The 8,377-nt window shown below is 48.1% G+C and overlaps 1 protein-coding gene across 7 annotated transcripts in view; it reads right to left on the reverse strand.

The window, feature by feature from the left end:
* Nucleotides 1–7,859, reverse strand: part of Hsh2d (hematopoietic SH2 domain containing) — a 22,429-nt gene extending 14,570 nt beyond the window's left edge. For 2 of the 7 annotated variants that reach the window (XR_005494527.2, XM_039094087.2), the window contains exon 1: nucleotides 2,846–7,859. The gene's annotated coding sequence lies outside the window, so the exon portion shown is untranslated. The remainder of the gene's footprint in view (nucleotides 1–2,845) is intronic. The other 5 variants (XM_039094088.2, NM_001271328.1, XM_006252795.5 and 2 more) reach the window with 5 other exon arrangements.
* Between the last annotated feature and the right edge of the window lie 518 nt (nucleotides 7,860–8,377).

Here is an 8,377-nt window from a genome sequence, read left to right on the forward strand (position 1 = left end):
TTCAGTCATCCTTAGACCTGAGCTTTGCAGCCCCTACCTCCAGGCCCTGGACTTTGGAGAAAGCCTTTGACACATTGATGATCCCACAGGGAGGGGTCTGTTGACAAAGGGTGACTGTTCACAGAGAACAAACACATGCCCTCGGGGTGTGGCCCTCAGAGGAGAGCCATTTATTGACTCCATTAATGAACATTTGATAACCAAGCTCACACTCTCTCTGTCCCCTAGCCTCTCTCAGCAGGGGTTCCACAGGCGTGAACAATCTTTGTCTAGTTCTGTCTTTTCCAGGCCAGGATCTCCCCAGGATAAGGCCTGGGGTGGCAGGTATCAAAGAGTCTGGAATTAGAGGCAGATGGTCTGGGTTCAAATTCTACCCTACACAGTTGCTGTGTGATGAGGTCATAAACGTAACCTCTCTGACAGAAGCCTTAACCTCTGTCATTAACTGTCATCAAGAGTCATTAAGGGGATGACTGGGACAGAGTAATGTGTGGTAGCGCACTCCTGCCATCTTAGTACTTACGGGTGGAGACAGAAGGGTCAGAAGTTTCTAGGCCAGTCTCCACAAAAAAAAAAAAAAAAAAGAAAAAGCTGAATTTCTCCTATTACCCCCTTTTTTATTTATTTAATTGCTTATTGTTTTTTTTTTTTTTTTTTGGTTCTTTTTTTTTTTCGGAGCTGGGGACCGAACCCAGGGCCTTGCGCTTCCTAGGTAAGCGCTCTACCACTGAGCTAAATCCCCAGCCCCTTATTGTTTTAAAAGATTTTAATTTTTATTACATGTATGTGTGTGCCTCTCTGTATTAGAATATGTGTTCGAGTAATAGTCATGTGTGTGTAGGAACCACTGGAGGCCAGAAGAGGGCACCGATCACCAGAGATGGATTCACAGGGGCCCTGCGCTTATGCAGGAGCTCAGCAACTCTGCAAGAGCAGTGTGCACTCTTAGCTGCTGACGCTCTGGCCTCATTCTAATATTTAACATTGTTTAGTGTGTATGGGGGGTGACCATGTGTATAGACACATGTGTGTGCGTTTGTTATGTTTAGGCCTGAAGCTGACATAGGTGTCTTTTTCACTCACATATGTGTGTGCAGCTGTGTGTGTCGGCCTGCAGCTGACACCGGTGTCTTCCTCACTCATTCTCCGCCATATGGATGGAAGCAGAGTCTTTGAATGAACCAGAGCTGGCAGCCTTGTTGAGTCTGTCTAGACAACTTCCCTAGGAGGGGCTTCCTCCACCTCTCTCCACCTCCCTCCACCTCCCTCCACCTCCCTCCACCTCCCTGCACCTCCCTGCACCTCCCTCCACCTCCCTCCACCACCCTCCACCTCCCTCCACCTCCCTCCACCTCTCTCCACCACCCTCCACCTCCCTCCACCTCCCTGCACCTCCCTCCACCTCCCTCCACCACCCTGCATCTCCTTCCACCTCTCTCCACCTCCCACACTCTGTAATGACAGTTGACCAACCATCCTGCCCACCAGGCTTTTGCATGGGTTCTGGGAATCTGAATTCAGGTTCTTAAGAGCCTTTGCCAAGGGGCTGGAGAGATGATGGCTCAGTGGTTAAGAGCACCAGCTGCTCTTTCAGAGGTCCTGAGTTCAATTCCCAGCAGCCATCTATGATGAGATCTGATGCCCTCTTCTGGTGTGTCTGAAGACAGTTACAGTGTACTTACAGATAATAAATAAATTTAAAAAAAAAAAAGATCCTCCTCTGCCGTCTTGCTAGCCCTCAACTTTCTTTTTTTTTGGAGCTGGGGACCGAACCCAGGGCCTTGCGCTTGCTAGGCAAGTGCTCTACCACTGAGCTAAATCCCCAACCCCTTTTAATTTTTTTTGGGGGGGCCCTCAACTTTCTATTCTCTCTCTCTCTCTCTCTCTCTCTCTCTCTCTCTCTCCCTCTCTCTCTCCTTTCTTTCTTTTCTTCCTTCCTTCCTTCCTTTCTTCTTCCTTTTTTTTTTTTTTTTTGTAGAACTCTGGCCATCCTGGAACTTGCTCTATAGACCAGGCTGGCCTTGAACTCAGAGATCCCCTTGCCTCTGCCTCTGGAGTATACCACTCCACCCCACCCAGTTTACTTTCCTTTTTTATTTCATTATTTACCTTGTTTCACAGGCAGAGACAGACAGACAGACACTTGCCACAGTGCTCCAGTTCTGACAGTGTTCATGCAGATTGGAGTCTAGGCCTCTAGGAGGGCAACAGGCAATCCTGTCCAGGCTGTCGCCTACCAATGCATCCTCCAGAATGTATCAGCATTATGAAGCAGATACATCTGTCTCGGTAAAGTACAGCTGAACCCAGTCACAAGCTAGCACTGAAAGGTCTCAAAATGTATTCTCTGTCTCTCTCAGAACACTCCTACAAGTCTTTCAAGACTCAATATAAATGTCCCTTCTTCCAGTCAGTCTCACTGCCTTCCCTGCTCAAACAAAACCCTGGCTATATTCCCTTCCGTCTCCCTGAGCTTCTCAGTTCAATTCCTCCCTCTGGCAGCTCCAGTAGGACCTCATGGGGCGAGAGGCGTTATCTTTCTCTGCTTTCCCCTCGTGGTTTTCTTGAGGCACTAGGTTTCTACGAATCAGGACTCACTATGTAGCTGAAGCTAGCCTCAAACTTGTAATACAGCCTGCCTTGGCCTCCAGAGCTCTGGAATGACACGTGTGGATAGCCATGACGTAGCTTGCAATGGTTCCTTCCCTCCTCTGGTAAACCCTTCTCTCATCTCCCAGCACCACCCCACCCAGTGCTGGAGCCCAGCGGTTCTGCAGCTGGGGCATGTTGGAATGTAGGGATGCCAGGATTCTGGATGCGGGGTGCAGGAATGTAGGATGCATACCTTGGACAGGCTGAGCTGTGTTCCGAAGGGTTCTTGAGCTGCCACTGGAGTGTTAAGTTTCGGTTCAGGGTCCACTCGTCAGAAGGGGAGGGCGGGCAGCTTCAGACAGTTCCTGTTTCCTCCAGCAGGTGAACAGGGCGGGACCAGAATAACTCTCAAGGCTTCTGTCTGTAGCTGGAGCAGTTTCTGCCAACCCCTGAGACAGCTGTCACCCTTCTTCCCAATATTGATATTCTTCTAGGTTTTTTTCCCTTGAGACAGTTTTATGCACCCCAAGCTGGGGTGCTGAAGACCTTGAACTCTTGCTTCGACCTCCTGAGTGCTGGCAGGCCTGTGCCGACCGTCATGGCAAGATTATGTACTGTTGGCGTCATGCTTGCTAAGTAAGCACTCTGACAACTGAGCTACAAGCACTTTACCTATTGAGCTACACTCTATCTACTGAGCTATAAGCACTCTACCTACTGAGCTATAAGCACTCTACCTACTGAGCTACAATCCCAGCCTCTAACAGCAGCCCTGAAGTAGTCATAGGTCAGGAAACAGGCATATAGCGATCAGAGAGTGAAAGTAGGAGAAGCTGCTTTGGGGGACGAGGTTCGGGAACAGTGTGCAGACAGGGAACAGCATGTGCTAAGGCCCTGAGGTCAGAAAGAGACATGAAAGGACAGACTCGCTGCACACACAGCACCCATCATGCCTTCCTTTGCAAAGCATTTGAAATAACATCCTACAGTCGTGTTGCCCTCTAGGCCAACAGCAAAGCATGATGGCTTCAGTTTGTAGTTGGAGCACTCAGAAGCCTGAGGCAGGAGGATTTGGTGTTCCAGGTTATCTTGGACTACATAGGGACATTCAAACTCAAAATCCAAACAAAACCAAAGCAAGAAAGCAAAACTGGAGTGAACCACAGAGTTCATCTATTTTATTCTGTGTTTTTTCCCCTCCCTTTCTGGTTTTTATTTTTCTAAAACAGCATCTCACAGCATCCTGGCTGGTCTGGAATCCACTCTATCGCTGAGGTCAATGCTGAAGCTCTGCTCTTCCTGCTTCTACCTCCTGGGTGCTGGGATCATATAGATGTGGGCATATTTTCTGTGGTACTGGGATGGGGCTTTTTTCACCATGAGAGTTCCCTGTCAGCTGAGCTGCAGACCCAGTTCACACCTGACTTTTTTTTTTTTATTTTAAAATGAACTACAATGTGTGTGAGGTGCTCCCATGCACACCCTGGGTCTTGGGTGATGTGTCCCTGTACCTAACCAGCACAGTTGACTTGGCTGTAAGTTCCCTGCCCCAACCCCTTCTGCCTCTGCACCCAGTGGCAAAGCCACTTCCTCCTATCCTGGGTCTTGGAAATTAACACTTTCTAGGATGGAGCTGGTACCTCTCTGACCCCCTGCTCCTCTCCAGGGTGGTGAGTCTTTGGGCTGACAAAGGTCCAACAGAGGAGGAAACCAGCGTAGGTCCTGATGACAGATCCCACTCAAGGGCCCAAGGGTTCAGCTGAGTCAGCACATCTGGGCAAGTTCTTGTGACTCTCGCCTAGGCTCAGGGTGAGATGTGCTCTCTCCTGGGTCGACTTCAGAGAACTCCCTTGAGCTCTCAAATCCTCCTCACGCTTTGTTCTCAGGGCTGGTCCTGTGGGGTTGTCCTGTGTATGTGGCTCAGTCTTGGAGAACATGAGCTGTTTTGGCTTGGCTTTGTCCACCCCCTTCTGAGCAGCTTTGGGGCCGTGGTGCTCTAACATCTTCCTGTCAGTCTGTCAAAGTAGAAATCCCCACCTTCACATCTGGTTTATGTGGTTCATAAATGGACACAGTCACAGCCTCCAAAGGAAGTGAAAGGAAAAGTATCCTCTCAGGACCCCTAGGACTAAGTTCTCAGCACAAGGAGACTTATTTACTCCAGAGGGACAGAGGGCAGGGATAAGGGACAAAGACAGGAGGTAGAGAAAGAAGGGAAGAGAAACAAAGGAGAGGAGAGGAAGTAAGGAGTATTTGTCCAGGAAGGAGAGAGGATACTGATGTGGCCCATAGGCAAATGTCAGTTTATTAAGGGAGAAACCCTGTCTTAGGATGCGGTGTTTAATTTTTTTTCTTTTTTTCGGAGCTGGGGACCGAACCCAGGGCCTTGTGCTTGCTAGGCAAGCGCTCTACCACTGAGCTAAACCCCCAACCCGAGGTGTTTAATTTTAATTGGGTGTGTTAGTTAGATGAGCCAAAGGGGCTTTTGATTGCTGGACTTCAGTACTCGGTAGCATTGACCTTGGTAGCCTCAGGAGGAGGAAGTGGCCAAATAAGAGAATAGACCTTGGCAGGGCAGCTAGCTTTAGGAATGGAATCTAATGGGAATTCTAGCAAGACAAAGGTATCTGGGAGAAGGGCAGGGCCTGCCAGAATCATGCTCCCCATGTTGGAGCTGGCCAGTCCCTTCAGGAAGGGATAGTGGCCACCAAGGCGGAGGAAACAGGGATACCTGATGGAAGATAACCTGGCAGCGGGGGGGTGGGGGGAGAGACACCCTGGGGTCCCACTCCCTCCACACCAGCTTCTTCTGTTGACATCATAGGGTGATTTCAGTGGACAGCCTTTAGGGTAGGTGGCCTCAGCTGAGCTGCATCAGCTGAAGCCAGACTCCAGAGACAAGGGGTGGAGCCCCATTTTACTCTTCTCTCTGCACAGGACACCTGCTTCCCCTCTTTTCTCTGTTCATTCGTTTGTTCATTTCACAGATGACTGGCACCAGTTCTGTGCAGTATCATACAGATGCCAAGGTTGAAGTGCAAGGAATGATGGGGTACCTCTCGTCTGTTAACTTTGAGAGGCTGAGGCAGGAGGGAGGCTACATCTGGGCCAGTCTGGGCTGTACCCTATCTCGAAAGGTGTGTGAGGGTGGGGAGTGAGCAGCGGAATGGCTCAAGGGGTAAAGGCACTTACTGCCTGCCAAGCATGATTACCTGAGTTGAGTTTGATCCCCAGGAATCACAAGGTGACTCCTCACAAGCTATCCTCTGACCACTGAAAACACACACACACACACACACACACACACACACACACACACACACACACAGAGCAAGAGAGAGCGAGAGAGCGAGAGAGCGAGAGAGCGAGAGAGCGAGAGAGAGAGAGAGAGGACAGTACATTTTTTAAGCTAAAAAAAAATAGAGAAGTTCTATTACCTCAACATTACCACACTGGGCTTGAGCTGTGAGCTCAAGAACCCTGGAGGGACAAGCATAGCAGGATACCACAAACTGGACTATTACTCAACCAAGAGAATGAAGGAAGTTCTGCCCCAGGCTATAGCTTGTATAAACTAAAAACTTGCTACTGCTGGGTATAATAGCCCTCGAAGTTAACGTCAGCACGTGGGAAGCAGAGGTAGGTAACCTCAATGAGTTCAAGGACAGAGTGCTGTACATGTCAAGCACAGGCTAGCTGAGGCTACGTAATGAGACCCTGTCTCAACAAAACAAACCACGAGCTGTCGCTGAGCAACACCAGCCGGCACAGAAGGGTGTGTGTAATCAAGCTGGCACATGGCTTGGTAGGCAAAGCTACAGGCTGCCAGGAGCGACTCACCAAGGGGGACAATAGGACGTAGTGGCCTACTCATCAAGACTAGGTGATAAAACATACTGTAAACTTGATGTTGGGGAGGATAGTCTAAGTCTGTGATTGTTAAGAACCTGCCCAAGGGCTTGGGACAGTCCAGTGGTTGGGAGCACTGATTGTTCTTGCAGTGTACCAGGATTTGGTGGGACCCCACATGGTGGCTCAGTTGTAATTCTGGCTCTAAAGAACCCAAAATATCTCCTGACCTCCATGAGTCCCAGGCATGAATGTGGTACAGTCACTCATGCAGGGAAAACAAACACATAAAAAAAAAAAAATCTTAAGGGTTGGGGATTTAGCTCAGTGGTAGAGCACTCGCCTAGCAAGCGCAAGCCCCTGGGTTTGGTCCCCAGCTTCAGGAAAAAAAAATCTTAAAAGCCTCTTCCAAACCCATATATAGCTCACACTGGTCTCTGCTCCTGTCCTGACTTCCCCAGTACTGGGAACAGACTAAATAGGCCTCATGGTCTGCTCCTTAATAGTCTTTTTATCTTAGATATCTTTGTTATTACTCTGTTATGATGAAAAAAAAATCTCTCTGCTCAAAGGCCGAAGTAGAAACTTCTGGTTTCTTTGGAAACTCAGTTATCAAATGATGTTTTGCAGAAGCAGACACGTGAGAGGACACATGATGTCTAGAAAGAATATAAAAACGACCCTTCAGATAATGAGGCGAGACTCTGGCATTGGTTCACCTTGCTCTGCCTGACTAATCCTCACTGACAGCGCTCTTGTAGTGGTTTGCTGATCTTTGCTGGTCATAACTCTGTAGACAGTAACTCACCACAGAACTTCTTGTGATGTGCCGATGGCTTCCATGGGCTCTGGGCTGACTGGCAGAGCCTGTCTCTCCTTGGTGGTACTGCTGGCAATGATGACTGAAATAGCCCTCAAAGAACCATTTCTAAACAGATCTGCAAGCCCTGTTTCCTATTAACTTCTTCTTCCCACCACCTCTGGTAGGTAGGTGGTAGCTAGAAGAGAGGTTGAAGTGTTTTAAGAACCCTTATAAAAGTAGGTTTTGAAAAATCTAGGCCACATTTAATTTTTCGATTATTATGTGCTCAGGGAACTTTTTTCCTGGTCCAATCTACTTGGTGTTCTCTATGCTTCATGAATGTTGACAGGCATCTCTTTCTTCAGGTTAGTACTTTTTCTATTATTTTGTTAAAAATATTTGCTGTGCCTTTGACCTGGCTTTCCTTTTCTTCTTCTATTATTCATAGATCTGGTCTTTTCATTGTAGTGACCCAGATTTTGTGGATATTATGTGCCAGGAGTTTAATATTTTATTATTTATAACATTAAGTGTAATATTTTATTTTATTTTTTGGAGCTGGGGACTAAACCCAGGGCCTTGGGCTTGCTAGGCAAGTGCTCTACCACTAAGCTAAATCCTCAACCCCGTGTAATATTAATATTAAAAAAAAAAGAAAAATCTAGGTCAACAAAAGAGACAAGCTATTGTTATTTTCAGCAGACCCTGGACACCAAACCTTGTCCTTGCACCCTGCGTGGTGCCCGCTGGCTTCGAACCCAGATCACACTTATGCCTAGCCAGACACAGATCTGCTGAGCTCATTCTGAGGGCCAATTAATGCTATAGGGTGGTCAGGTGTGATACAGAGGAGGCAGATTTTGTTTGGTGTCTGGTCTGAAAAACACACACACACACACACACACACACACACACACACACACACACACACACACACACACCCCTATGCAACACATGTGTGCACTGTCTGATGTGTCAGTCCTCTGGAGTTAAAGATGGTGGTGAGCCACCAGGTGGGTGCTGGAAATAGAGCCTGATCTCCTGCTAGAGCATCAAGTGCTCTTAACCACCAAGTCACTTCTTCAGCTCCTATAGGAAAGATCTTAGGAGTGCCCCTTTGTACAAAGCACTTTG

Source organism: Rattus norvegicus, chromosome 16 (assembly GCF_036323735.1).
Source record: "Rattus norvegicus strain BN/NHsdMcwi chromosome 16, GRCr8, whole genome shotgun sequence".
Taxonomy (NCBI): domain Eukaryota; kingdom Metazoa; phylum Chordata; class Mammalia; order Rodentia; family Muridae; genus Rattus; species Rattus norvegicus.